At 47.6% G+C, this 15,142-nt stretch overlaps 1 protein-coding gene across 8 annotated transcripts in view; it reads right to left on the bottom strand.

Annotated features, from left to right (window-relative positions):
• The window catches only part of SHLD2 (shieldin complex subunit 2), a 1,351,673-nt gene that overhangs the window by 713,395 nt on the left and 623,136 nt on the right, over positions 1-15,142 (bottom strand). The gene's annotated exons all lie outside the window — the stretch shown is intronic.

Here is a 15,142-nt window from a genome sequence, read left to right as displayed (position 1 = left end):
GTCATTACGCCTAGGAGAATTGCAGCAGAACGAAGTCGCAGAGCCTGTGACTACTGGACAGAGTGAGATGCTGCAGAGCTGAAAATCATGAAAGGGGAGAACCGTTGTCCCAACGGGAACGTAAGACCTGTACAAGGTGGTGCCATGACCACAGCTGCATTGTGGTGGGTGAGGTGCCTAGCGAACTACGTTGAGACCGGCCGAGAAGGGAGTACCACAGGTTCCCTGTGGCTTGCGTCCGTAGATGGCGCCCCGCTACAGAGGAGCTGAGAACGCAAAGCTGGAGAAGTGAGAGGAGAAGGACCAAGAAACAGAATACCCGAGTGTGCATCGAGCCCTGCAAGTACCCCTGCATCAGAAAAGGTCCCGGGAGAATGGGAAAGGCGCCAGGTCTAGATGGCAATCTGCAGAATTGGAGATATGTGAAATCAATACACCACATGACGAATATCGCTGTTTGGAAAACATATTAAAAGTGGGAACAAATACCCTGCGAAAGGAAGAAACCACCAGGTACACAGGCTGAAAGAGAAGAGAGAGGCCACTGCAAATAAGTGTAACAAGTGTTTTGAAGAGACTGTTAAGAGAATAGAATCAGCAGAGAGACAATCCAGTACCAAGAAACCAGGAGAGGGGGAATCATAATTGGTATACTGTCTTACAGAACCTAGGGAGGATTAACCCTAAGAAGATAAGAAACATATCATTAAAGATACGAGAGTGAGAAAGTAGTCTAAGGAAAACTGTAGTACAGTTGGAAACAAAGTGTACAATGTCTACAAGTATATGGGAAGAGTTAGAGAAGCTTATGAAGGAAGTCTTAAGAGTAAATATTCTAAAGAGAGACATTTGAATATCAATAACTGAAGGATAGAAGGTACAAATTGAAAGAGAAAGTCACTGGGAAGAAAGGCAAGAAGAGAGGCAACCAAGAGAAAAGAGAGACATTATTTTGGCCCTTTTGAGTTATTCTTGTGGTAGTAGGGTCAGGTAGAGTTAGGTTGGGACAAAGGGCAGTTACTTTTGGCCTTCCTGACAACAGACAAGCACCTTTAGTTAATTTAGATAGACAGAGTGATCCCTTTAGTAATAGAGAAAGATATGCCTTTTGTGTCTAATTTCATTACAGAAACGTTACGTGTCCTTAATGTGTCCGACTCCTTCTCCCAACTCACCACAACATACACATAATATATTGGGAACAGCTAGAATGAATGTGCTCTGATAGTGGTGTGTGGATATGTATTGATCACGGCCAACTGCAAAATGCATTGGCAGGACGAAAATGTGTTTTACAGGCCAACAATAGCATATTGTTGAATTAGGCCTCATGCTTTTTCTATGAAGGCAGTCAGCATCAAAGGGTGTACAAAAAGCATAGTATGTACTGTTGGTGTGGTGACCTAGCAACTATTGGAGTTAATTATATTTTCCCCTACAGAACCAATTGTAAATTATATTGCTTTTTAACCAATGTTTGTTAAATGTGTGCTGTAATATGCAACATTCCAGCAAATCACTTACAAAATTCTATGTTGACACACACTCGTCCCCCATATTTCAACCATCACCCCTCCAAGTCTGCCTAACTGACTCAGACACGCTTGCTGCTTTTTCTCTTAGACTCCAAAAATGTCCATGAAAATATTTATTGTTGCATACGTTTATTCAGATCATACAAAATCCATTAAACATACAATACAGAATTCATCATAAAACATTAAAGCCAGTTAAGAAGAAACATTAAACAATCATACAAGCTAAAATCAAGTTTGCAGTTTCCTGAATCTCAATGGTCTTTTAGTGTACGACAATAAGGTCCATGCTACTTACTTTCTTTGGATTTCAATAAATACAATAGGGCAGAGTAACAGGGTATAAGAACTGGCATAATGATTTGGTTTCTAATGTGACCATATGCTGCGCAAAACAAGAACAAAGTGAATAACATCCACCTGAGAGTATTCAGATGAAAGGCAATTTGGCTCTTTGGGAAATCCATGCAATTGTGCTGTGTCATCTCGGAGCATAAGAAGGTTAAAACAGGCCTGACTGGCGGCCCGTTTATCTCATCAGGGAGTAGAGTTTTGACACTCTCCTCCCTGATGGCTACAAGATCCTATCCAAAATCAGAACCGACCGTCCCGGAAGTGGAGTATCTCTGATCTTTCCGGAGTGGGTCCCTGATTCTGTCATTCCTATCCGGACCAAATCCTTCTATGAATGCCTGGTCCCCAGGCTCTCAATCCCTCTTGGCTTCTCTCTGACTGTGGCCATCATCTACAGGCAACCTGGCCAGGTCGCCCTGTTCCTCTCAGAGTGGGATGACCTCTCCTCTTCTCTACCTCCCAACTTCTCGTCCTCGGAGACCTCAACATCCACCTTGATGCTCCTAATCCCTCCTCAGAGCTCTTCTGCGACACTCTCCCCCTTTCCATTCTAACTTCTAGTCCGACACACTCTGCCGGGCATACCTTGAATGTTCTCTCTCACCACTCTTCTGTCTTAGACTGGCCACTTTCTGCTCTCCTCTCCCCTGACGCTCTCTGTCGCCCAGGCTAAGCCCACCCCAGCACTGCCACCTACCTTTTCAGTCATTTGGCACATGAAGCGTGTGTCAGCTGATGCCTTTGCTGCTACCTTCTCTGCTGCTCCTACACTTACGGGTTACTCACTCTGACACAGACCTCTCTAACCTGCATCTTTCTGTCTCCAACACTCTGTACATCCTTGCCCCGGTCATGAGAATCCGGCTGAAGCCTACCTTTAAGTGCCACTCTTGGTACGACTCCGACCTTGCCATCCAGAAACACAAGTGTAGGGTGGCTGAGAGGAAGTGGAGGGCATCTGGCGCATCCGCTGACAAACTGGCCTGCCATTAGCTCCAAAGGTAATACAGACTCTCTGCCCTGTCCAAATAGAGAGCCCACATCCAAGCCTGCGTCTCTGCGGCCTCTAACAACATGACCATACTCTTTAAAATCTGCAAGGAGCTGGACAATCTTTCTGCAGTCACCACCTCTCCTGTTCTCTCCCAGGCCCTCTGTACGGATCTGGCTTCACAGTTCACCACTAAAACACAGGACATCCTCTCCTCTCTCTCCTCTTCCTCTCCCTCTGCCCGCCTCTCCCTCTTCTCCTCCCTTCTCCTCTTTCTCTCCGACTACACCTGACAAGGTTTCTAGACAAGTCCGATCTATGAAAGTGTCATCCAAACAGATGGTCCCTTGCTGCTCCAGAACCTTCCAGGACCACAATGACACACTCGCTCCAGCATTGGCCGATTTCTGCAATCACTCTTTTGTCACTGGAACTTGCCCCTCTCTCCTCAAGCAATCCCTTGTGCACCCCCTCCTTGAAAAGCCTTCAGCCAATCCTACCTGTGCGGCAACTATCACTCAATCTCTATCACTCCTTTCCTGGGCAAACTCCAGGAAAAGCTGGCCATTTCCCAGCTTACTCTCCACACTGAATCTGTTGGTTGTCTCCATGACCATCAGTCTGGCTTGAGAGCAGCTAGAGGCACAGAAACCGCTCTCTTGAACACCCTTGAAGATCTGCTCACTAATCTTGATTCAAGCCTTCATTCTGTCCTCATCCTCCCAGACCTTTCCTCCGCTTTTGACACTGTCAATCACGCCATTCTGATCTATCAACTCTGTGAGAATCTGGGCATCACAGATCAGGCCACCGACATTCCCAGGTCCAACTTGGGTCCTTTCTCTCCACCACCTCTCTCTCCACATGTGGTGTTCCCCAGGACTCTAACCTCTCACCCTGGCTCTTCAATGTCTATTTGGCCCCTTTGGCCCACTTTATCTCTACATTCTCCTCAAAATGTAAGTTTTATGCAGATGACACTCAGCTCTCTTTCAAGCTCCCCTCAGCCTCCTCTCCTCTCCCACTCATTCATGGCTGTGTATCTGTGATTCAGGATTGGTGCACCTCCAACGATGTCTGTCTTAATGCCAGAAGACTGAGATCCTTCTCATTGGGATGCCTGCTCCCGCTTTCCCTCTCTCACTCTGGCCACCCTCCTTGGGCCCTCTTTCTTCGCCTTCCTATAAGGAAAAAAACCTTGATGTCATCATTGACTCCACCCTCTTCTTCTCTCCTTACATCACAAACCTTGCCAAGAGGGCCCAATACCAGCTGCACTTCCTCAGAGGTATTCTTCCTTTTCTCACTTTCCCCCAAAAGCTCACTGTCTCCAGAGCCCTGGTTCTCTCTAGGACTGGCCTACTGCAATAGCCTCTTTCTCAATCTGCCTTCCTCTACTCTCCGCCCTCTGCGACTAATCCAGAACAGGACTGCAAGACTTGCCCTTGGCATCAATCTCAGGGAAGGCATCTCTCCAGCCCTAAAATCTCTCCACTGGCTCGTGGTGGCTGCAAGGATCAAGTTCAATACCCTCTGTATCGTCCACAAGGCGTTCTGGGGCTGGGTCCCGCAATACATTCAACTCTCTCTTCCAAGACACTGTCCTGCTGGGGCCATTCACTCAGCCACATCTATCTCTCTCCCAGGGCCAGACGCTTCTACAGGAAGAGAGTGTGGGGTAGGTCTCTTCCCTCTGCAGGTGCCTCCCTCTGGAACGGCCTCCCTGCCTCTCTCAAATTCTCTGAAACTTGAGCCGGACCACCTGAAGTTCCGGCAGCAACTCAACACTCTCTCTCTCTCTCTCCCCTCACCCCCCCTGCTGACCTACCTATCTGCTGCACTGACTGGCGGCTTGGCTAGCTTCAGAGTCCCACTTGGTACCAGGTTCTTCCATGACCAGTTTCCCCTGCACTGCTTCCGGACCTACTGCGCACTTAAGGGTAGTAACTCTAACCCTACAGTCCCTGCCTACATGCTCTTACCCAGAGCTGCACTGGCCTGGCTGCACTTACTGAAAGCAATGCTGCCCTGATTGCACTTCCCTTTCCCTCTCCCTACTCCTGAACACTCAAAAGATTTTCTGTCAAGAGAAGTGCAAGGGCGTTCATCTGAGATAATACAGACTGAATGTATTTTAACCAGAGGATTTTGCAATAGCTGTCCTTTTCCATGATGTTTCCCAATATATGGTGGGTCAGGGATGCTCTGTCGTTGGCCCAGAGTCTGCGCCAAAATAGCACTGGGGCCAATGACCAGTCGTCCTTGATCGAACTTAAGCCCAATTCATTATGGACAGCATGTGATGGGCTGCACAGAGGAAGCCCCAGAAGACACTTCAGGAATCTATTTTCCTTAATTTGTAGCACAGATACATTCTCAAAGTCCCAGAGAAAGGCGCCACAGTTGATAGATGCCTTTGCCCTGGCCTTGTAGACTTCCAGGATCATATTCAGCGGTTGTCCTTGGCACAAGGCTGTAAATCAAGACAATCCCCCCACGGATTGGCCCTTCTTAATGCCTGTTAATATGTGCCTGGCCCGTAACTGATGGAGTGAAACGGATGCTCAGATAATCAAAGTCTTGCACACAGGGTATCACTGAGCCATTGCTTACCATGGAGCGCATCTTAATGTACTTCCTCCTATACCCACATGCCATTACTGCTGACTTTGATCTGATGAATTTTAGGTCTAGCGAGTTCATAAACCTAGTGTATTCCACTATCAGTTTCTGAAGGGCATTAGGGGATTAGGTTTCTTAGCGATGAGGGCGGTGTTGTCTCGGTATGCTAGCAGTGGGGTCGGGCGCCCTATTGTCGAACTTTGGGAAATGCACCCCAGTGTTAACCAAGGCCTGTTGAAGACCATTTATGTAGAGAGTGAAAAGACCCAGGGCCAGGACACAGCCCTGGCGAACCCCCATGCTCACATCAAAAAAGGATGTGCCCTGACCATGGTCACCAAATCTTATGTAAGCCTGGTTCCCGTTATGCACCAATCTCAGCAGCTGGATTAGTTCCTCGGGACATTCTGTAAGGACCTGAGAACAGCCCACAGCTTCACCCGATTACCATGTCCAAGGCCGTGCTCAGAAAAAAAGACCTGGCCACCAGCAGGTACAGGGTTAAAGCCTGTTCGGCTGCCCCAATCCCTGGCCTAAAAACGAGTTCAATATCAGTCAGGACATTACCAACCGAGAACCACCGCTCCTTGTGTCCCAAAATGACACTGCAAACTTGAAAGAGGTATCAAGCATATAAATGGGTCTATAAGCACTAGGGGAGGCACAGTCGCCCTTTTTAAAAAAAAACGGTACCTCACATGTGTTGGTGCACCTACCTGGGCGCAAAGGGAAAAGACTAAACCACTGGTAACCCCAAAAGGCTTTGGGGAGACAACCTACAGATTTGGGCCAAGTGACCCCCACACCCACCCAAAACAAGTTATCATTTTTTTTATTTTTGTTTTTGTTTTGCCTCTTTCCTAGGGGAAGATTGTGCTAGCAATCTTCCAATAGGGAGGGCTACATGAGATGCCCCCCATCCATTTGTGTTGGGGAGTAGAGGGCCATCCATGGTGGTTCAGTAGCCCCCCACACCCACCCAAAACAAGTTATAATTTGTTTTATTTTTGTTTTGCCCCTTTCCTAGGGGCAGATGGGCACATGTGTGTGGCCATCTGCCCCCCTGGGGGGGCAAAACGTACTGCCCCAGGCTTGGGGGGTGGCTCTGCCAATATTTGCAGTGGCCTCCCTCCACCCCAAATGGATGGGGGCATCTCATGTACCCCTTCCTAGGGGCAGAAATCTGCCCCCCCGGGAAGGCTACATAAGGGACCCCCATCCACTTAGAGTGGGGGGAGAGGGCCACCTCCACTTTCAAACACAAAAAATCCTGGTGGTCTAGTGGGCCACCCACCCCCACCCAAAACAAGTTATAATATATATATATATATGTTTTGCCCTTCCCTAGGGGCAGATGGGCACATGTGTGCGACCATCGCCCCCGGGGGGGTGGCAAAACGTACTACCCCAGGCTTGGGGGCGGGGTGGCTCTGCCAATATTTGCAGTGGCCTCTCCCCTCATCCCAAATGGATGGGGCCATCTCATGTACCCCTTTCTAGGGGCAGAAATCTGCCACCAGGGAGGGCTACATAAGGTGCCCCCATTCACTTAGGGTGGGGGGGAGGGCCCCAACCCTTTCAAACAAATAAAACAAATAAAATCCTGGTGGTCTAGTGGCCCTCCCGCCCCCACCCAAAAAAATATAATATGCTACTATATATATTTTGGTTTTGCCCTTCCCCGTGGGCAGATGGGCACATGTGTGTGGCCATCTGCCCCCAGGGGGGGGTCAAGACATACTGCCCCAGGCTTGGGAGAGATGGCTCTGCCAATATTTGCAGTGGCCTCTTCCCCCCGCCCCAAATGGATGGAGGGCATCTCATGTACCCCTTCCTAGGGGCAGAAATATGCCCCATGGAGGGCTACATAAGTTGCCCCCCATCCACTTAGGGTGGGGGGGAGAGGGCACCCCCCTTGCAAAAATCCCTGGTGGCTAGTGGTCCCACCCGCACCCACCCCACCCAAAACTACGTTTAATAAAAAAATATTTTTTTGTTTGCACCCCCTTTCCTGGGGGCAGATGATCACCCATCTGCTGCCAGGGTATTGCCCCCATGCTTTGGGGGGAAGGGGGGAGAGGGCAGTTTACATAGTAAGCAGCCCCTCCCCCCACTTCAAAAACAGATCCCTACACGACGCACCAAACATATATTCTGGGGGGGATACATTACATTACACCCCCCCACTTAAAATTGTGGGGGGGGGTTGTCCCCCTGTCCCCTCCATGTCCTACGCCCATACATGTACCCGCCCTGGTTTTCCACAGAATACATCGGAGAATGCCATAATCAGATAGTTTAAATCTTCTTGTTTCTGTCTACATGGTTCTTGGGGAATAAGTTCAGAATTATCTATCTCCTCGGGTACTAAACAAGACAATATTGAGGCAGAAGCAGCGGAAGGACTTTCTTTCCACTCCTTTAAGAGATTTACATGGTAGAGGTGGGTCTTTAGCTTCCTGTCAGGTTGGGCTATTTAATAGGTACAGGTCCCTGTTTGCTCTAGTATCTTATATGGCCCATGCCATTTTGAGGCAAGTTTATTTTCAGAGGTAAACAAGAGGACAACACCTTTTGTCCTACTAAAAAGGATCTTAAATTAACCTTCTTGTTATAGGTGGACTTTTGTTGGGCTGGAGCTTTATCCATGTGAGTGTAAACTAGATTTCGAAAGAGTTTCATATGCTCTTGCAATCAGGTAGCCATTTATGAGAGGGGAATAAATGCATCTTCCCAGGCGGCACTGGAACTTTAAGTAGGTGCAGTGCAGGAAGAGGTGAATCTCCTCAGGCAAGATGTAAGAACGCTAGCAGAATGCATAGGCGAATTGGAAAAGGAAGTGGCCCCGAACACAGCTGCATGTGCGTCTCACAAATCGGAGATTCCCATCTTAGAACAACGGGTGAGCAACTCGGAAAATAGGGCAGAAGAAGCGGAGGGACGCACCCGGAGAAATAACGTACGCATCGTGGGATTGCCGGAAGGAGCAGAGAGACCAAACCCAGCGGATTACATTGAAACAATGCTGTTGTGAGAAATAACGGGAGGGGTACTAACTCAAGGATTTGCCGTGGAACGGGCGCATAGGGCCTTGAAGAGGAGGCCACCGCCAGGAGCCCCCCCAAGGCCAATAATTGCCAAGATCCTGAACTATCGAGACAGGGAAAAAATCCTAGAGCATTTCCGGAAAGGAGAAATTATATAAAGGGCATTGGTGAACATTACGGCATGCCCGGATTACACACTGTTGGTACAAAGACGTCGTATGAACTATGGAGCAGTGAAAAGAAGATTGCTGGAAGCAGGCTACAAGTACATGTTAATATACCCGGCGAAACTGAAGGTGTACCGCAAAAACAGAGCATTGTTCTTTGACACTCCAGAGGATGCGTCAGAGTGGCTTGACACGCAGAACTGCCCATCGGAAACTGGTATTCAGAAGGAAGACGGCGCAGCTAAGTAAAACAGAGGCTGCAGACTCAGAGACTGGGACTAGAATATAAGGCAGGGCAAAGACATTTGGGACAGGTGTTACATGGGCTACATAAATATGATTCCTCAAGCACGGAAATATAGTGCAAACTGTAGGAGCCTAACGGAACCCACTCTCACACCCCCGCGAATAGACTAGTTAGGTTACCAGTAGATCGGTAACACCCTGCTGGGTTCCTGATCTTGGCACTCCGAGATAGGACCAAATGCGGGGGAGCCTGAGATCCAGGGATGGAGCTGGGCATCAGTTGGGGATGGGTAGGGAGGAGGGAGGGGAGGGAATGTGTGCAGTGAACATAGTTGGGGAAGAAGGGGTGGGGGGGGCTAGTTGGCGAGTTAATGTTGAAATTAGATGGGGAACGAGCCGACATTCATGCCAAACAAGATTGGAGGGAAGAACAAAGAGAGAGGGAGGGGGATAAAATATGAATGGCAATGGGAAGTCTTAGAATTGTAACTTGGAACGTGAGAGGCCTTAACAGTTACCTGAAGAGGAACAAAGTAATGATGTATTTGAGAAGGCTGAGAGTGGACATAGCATTACTACAGGAAACCCATCTCACTTTAGAGAAACTAGAGGTGGTAAAGAAAAAGTGGAGGGACCACCATGGGAGCGACACATTCTGCTTACGCTATGGGGTGGTTCCCTGGGTGGCACCTCATGTGCCATTCCAGATGCTTCAGGCCACGGTGGAACCAGATGGGAGGATGATATTGATGCGAGGGCTGCTGGAGAATAGAGAACTGAGTATCATAAATACATACGCTCTCAACAAAGACACGGCGGCCTACTTCAGGACTCTATATGGTAAAATCAGCCCCCTCTTGGGCGGCGCATTTTTTGTGGAGGGGATTTTAACTGCACGCTATACCCCAAAATGGATAGGTCAGATATGAAACTGGATAAACCCTCCCCTGCCGCGAAAGCATTACAGGCCCTACTGAGAGATTTTGGGATATCTGGAGACAGCAACACCCGAATGATGGGCACTATTCACACTACGTTGCCCCGCATAACCTGTATACGAGACTGGATTATATGTTTGTCGCCTCTGAACGTGTATGGAAGGAACAGAATATAAGGCGAGAATATTATCGAACCACTCCCTGCTGGTCTTGGAGTGGAGACACCAGCCCCCCAGAGCAAGAATCCCGACATGGAGGCTCAGAGCCGAGGCCCTGCAGGACTTGGTATTCCGAGAGGATTTAAGGGAGGAGATTATTGAGTACTTTAACACTAACACAAGGAGCGTGCAGTCAGAAGAAACCTTATGGGAGGCGTTTAAAATGGTAGTAAGAGGCGCGGCTATATCTAAATCCAGAGGGCTCCAAGGGGGCATAGAGCAAGAGCTACCAGAGACAGAGAAGAAACTGGAAGAAATTATGCAAGGGGGGGGTGCACCTCACAAGAGGACGCCGAACAGGTGAACCTACTACAACAAACAAACAGGGAGCATTGGGAAAGGCTATGTAAACTGAACTATAAAAAATATATTGTGAACTATAAAAAATATATATCGAAAGGCAACACGCAGGGGGAGACAAACCAGGGAGGCTGCTAGCTTGGTTATATAAAAATGAGACACCGAAACCAGTAGTCAGAGAGATAAAAGGAGAAGAAGGTCAGACCTGGAACACCCAAGAGGGAGTGAACGAGGGGTTCCTTAGATTCTACAAACGCCTCTATGAAGACACACGGCAGGAGGCAGGTCGGGAGACTCAGGAAACATTGGAAGATATAGGATTACCCAAATTAAACACTGAAGAACGGGAGAACCTGGAGGCCCCAATTACAATAGAAGAACTAGAGACAGTGGTTCTGCACCTAGCCACATGCAAAGCCCCAGGGTCGGATGGGCTCCCTAGTGAGGTTTACAAAACGTATAGGCAAGAAGTACTCCGCCCGCTGCTGGCCATGCTAAACGAGGCGTTCCAGAGGGAAAAGTTGCCGGAAGGGAGGCCGTGCTCATTCCGCTCCTAAAACTGGTAAGCCAAGCACTGATTGTGGGTCATACAGACCCCTATCTATGTTAAACCAAGATAGCTCAATTCTAACGGCAGTTTTGGCAAACTCAAAAGAGTAATTAACAAACTCATACACCCTGATCAAACAGGCTACGTCCGGGGCAGGAATATATCCGACAACCACAGGAGACTCCACCATATCATAGAACAGACAGAGGGCAACCTCGGCGAAATGGCAATAGTCTCGCTGGACGCAATAAAAGCCTTTGACTCCGTGAGGTGGCCGTGGATGTTGGCGGCCTTGAAAGAATACGGGATGGGACCAGGGTATTTGAGGTGGGTTAAGATGGTATACAGCTCCGCAATAGCTAGGGTCAAAACGGGCACGATAATCTCAGATAAATGGCAATTTAGCAGGGGCACAAGACAGGGCTGCCCCTGGTCCCCCATGCTTTATATTCTTGTATTAGAACCACTAGCGATCTGTCTCAGACAACAGTACAAAGAGATAGGGATCCACACGAAAGGGGGACCGCACTTGATATCACTGTATGCTGATGATATGTTGTTATACCTGCGCTTCCCAGAGGAAAACTTGCAGTATGTCCTGGAAGTGATGGAACGTTATGCGACCTTTTCCGGCATAGCGGTAAACCCCGAGAAGGCATGCATGTTCCCCCTGGGGAGATCTAGGGGGGCCCCGCATGGGAGCCTACCTGTCTTGCCGATGCCCTGGCATACCAGAACATTCAGATACTTGGGGTTAATATATATTACACGGCTGCTGACGAATATAAATACAAGACGGAGAGGGCAGTGGAAGGCATCAAGAACAGCATGGGGTTCTGGGCGAGGCTCCCCCTGGCCATGGTGGGAAGGGTGGCTTTCCTCAAGATGGTGGTTCTGCCCAGGCTGTTACACTTTTTCACGAATATCCCACAAATGCCCCCCAAACGCTTGAAACTCCTTATGCAGGGGCTTCATATGGCATAATTCCAGAAACAGGGCGGCCCCATGGAAGTTGCAGAACCTGTATGATAAAGGGGGCATAAACCTACCGAATTTCAAGATATACCACCCGGCGGGGCAGCTTCATTATGTGGCCAGATGGTTGTCCAAAGAAGAGACGGCAGAAGCCAGATTATTGAGGAGGGAGTGCGCCCCATTCTTTCTAAAAGAACTAGTATGGCTACCTAAACCAGAGATGCAAGAAAGAGCGAGATTGCTAGAACTAGGTTGGAAAACATGGCGCAAAGCAGGCCAAGTAGTGGGAAACCCGACCCCATGCTCTCCACAGGTGCCACTTGTGGTGCTGTACGGTGAGGACGCGCAAATGATAAAGAGGATCCGTAAATTCTGGGAAACGATGGGCCTTGCGACCCTCGGATACATATGGCAAGAGGGGGAGGTACTAAACTTCCAGAAGATAATGGAGGACACCAGGGTACATAAAGGACAATACATTACATATACTAGACTCATCAAACGAGTGGGAGAAAAGTGGTCTGAGGTAGTACTAGCGGAACAACCCAATCCAGCCACTGAAACGATGTACGATATCTCGGAGGGCGGGCATGAAATATCCCTAATTTATGAATTACTGATGTCCAGAGTGGGCAAAGAGTTGTTCCAACTGAGGCGGGACTGGGAGGTGGAGGTGGAAGAACCTATGCAAGATGGACAATGGGAAAGAACCAAGAGGTATCATAAGAAGGTGTCACAGAATGTGAGGCTACAGCAGATCCAGTTATATGTCACCCACAGGGCATATATGACCCCCAGCAAAATCGCCAGGTTTGGAAGCTCAGTGACACAGAAATGCCCCAAGTGTGGCGAGGTGGATGCCGGGATGATTCACATGTTTTGGGCGTGCCCGGAGGTGGGAAGATTCTGGACGGAGGTTAAACAACATCTGTCTCAAAAGGGGATTAAGTTGGAGGTGGATTCAGTATGGGCATGCATGTTGGGGGGTTTTGCTAGACCACGTAACGTAAAGCACATTAGTAAACTGAAAGACCTAGCCTACATCTTGGCCAAACGGAGAATCGCTATGGGCTGAAAAGCAGCCCAAAGACCTAGATTAGAGGTGTGGTGGACGGACCTCCTGAAGTGGGCAGAGGCTGAGACGGTAGCATGGTACGAAGCAGTCAGTAGGGGAGGGGAGGAGGAAGCGGGACCCCTGATAGCATGGAGACAAATGGTGGCCACAATGTCGGGACTCTCCCATGCCGAACTAAGTGAAGATGACACGTTTGGGAACAATGAAAGAGATAAACCCTAATTAACGAATTCTGAGGTATTGAAGTAGGTGCTCAAGTTAATGGGGTGAGAGGGGGGAGGACTGTGATGTGTAACATGAAAATGTAATGATGTGAGGCAAATATATGGAAATGTCCTACATGTTGGTTAAGTTTGGTGTGTTGTTAAAAAATAATAAAAACTGTTTAAACAATAAATAAATGCATCTTCCCTCTTTTCCCAGGCATCCCGGAGCATGTCTTAGACATTGCGTGGTTCTCTACCATAAAGCAGTTCAAAAGGAGAGAAGCCGGTGGATGCCCGAGTGGTCTTTCTTACTGCAAATAGGGCCCAGGAAATGATGCTATCCCAGTCTTTTCCAGCCTTGTCTACAAATTTTCTCAAAATCATCTTAAGGGTCTTGTTAAATCTCTCTGCCAATCTGTTCATTTGGGGGTGGTAAACTAGGGTTCTTAAAGTAGAAACATGTAGTAATTCCTCGATTTCACCCATGAGTTTGTTCATAAAATTAGATCCCTGATCCATTAGAATTTCTTTGGACAAACCAAGCCTAGAAAAGAATGGTAGTATGTGTTTTAAGATTTGCTGGGTTCTATTGTTCCACAGGGGGAACACCTACGGGTATCGAGTAGCGTAATCAACAATTACGAGAACATATTTGTTACCCAGCCTAGAGGTCTCCAATGATGCAATGATATCCATCCCAATTCGGGAAAAAGGGACTTCTATAATTGGTAAGGGATTTAGAGGGGCAGCTAATAGAATATGCATGCTGGTTTTCTGGCATATTTCACATGTTTGGATAAAGTTCTTTATGTCAGGATGGATACCTGCAAAACCTGAAAGGAGCAGGAAAAAACCCGACCTCTGAACCAGAGTATTGTTAGAACATGAAAAGCTGAAAAATGTGTCCACAGCACAACATCATTTGTAACAATGTATCAAAATGTATTTGAGGTGATACAAACATTGAAAATTAATTTAATTACAATTTAATAAACACTAATAAATTTGACATTGCAACACAGCAGCAAAATGTACCTAAAATAGGTTAAAACATCATTCATACTTGCATTCATAGTGCAACTTTCACTCACGACTCAACACACAGTGATGTGACAAAATGCTAAGAAACAACGACAACAAAGCTAATGCTAAAAACAAATGAGGAGAGGAAATCTATTGCTGGTCCTCACAGCGGCATTCATTGGTATTATAATTGCCAAAACACATAATAGAGCTTATTAGAAACACATCTATTGTAAGGGTGGATCAGAAAAGGGGATACAAGGATCACAACCCTTACAGTTGTTCGCGACTGGTTTCGACATAGGGTGTAAATTTGCACAACGTCTTCATCAGGAGGCGGATGTACCCGTACTGTAAAAAACACACAAAAACATGGCTGTTGACCAGTGTATCGCATGAATAGCATGGATACCTGGCCAATAGAATTTGCCACTAATGTGAGTTTGGATTGTCCTAAATGTCCCCCTGTCAAATGAGAAGAACAAGTTACCTACCCCTGGTAACTTTCTTTCGACTGGATGTTCCTCCCACATATTCCTAATCTTTTCACATATATTGTCCAGCTTCAGCTGCTTCAGAACATTTATTTATTTATTTCGTCAGAGGGTGCTGTGCGTCGATGGCGTCGCCTCGATGTCCCTCGAAGGCCTTATTTTGACTTCAGTTTTGTTATTCTCCCTTTACAGCTGAAATAACTGCGAAAGCACGGGATGACGGTACTCAGCCTTCAAGGAACAAAAGCTGTAATAGCATGGGAAATTCTACTGTGGGGTAGGTTGGGAGGGCAATGATGAATAAATGGGAGGAACATCCAGTTGAAAGAACGTTACCAGGGGTAAGTAACTTGTTCTTCGAATGGAATGTGTCCTCCCACATATTCCTCATCTTTGACAGA

This window comes from Ambystoma mexicanum, chromosome 8 (genome assembly GCF_040938575.1).
Source record: "Ambystoma mexicanum isolate Mex_15411 chromosome 8, UKY_AmexF1_1, whole genome shotgun sequence".
NCBI lineage: Eukaryota > Metazoa > Chordata > Amphibia > Caudata > Ambystomatidae > Ambystoma > Ambystoma mexicanum.
This window is presented reverse-complemented; position numbering and strand designations above follow the sequence as displayed.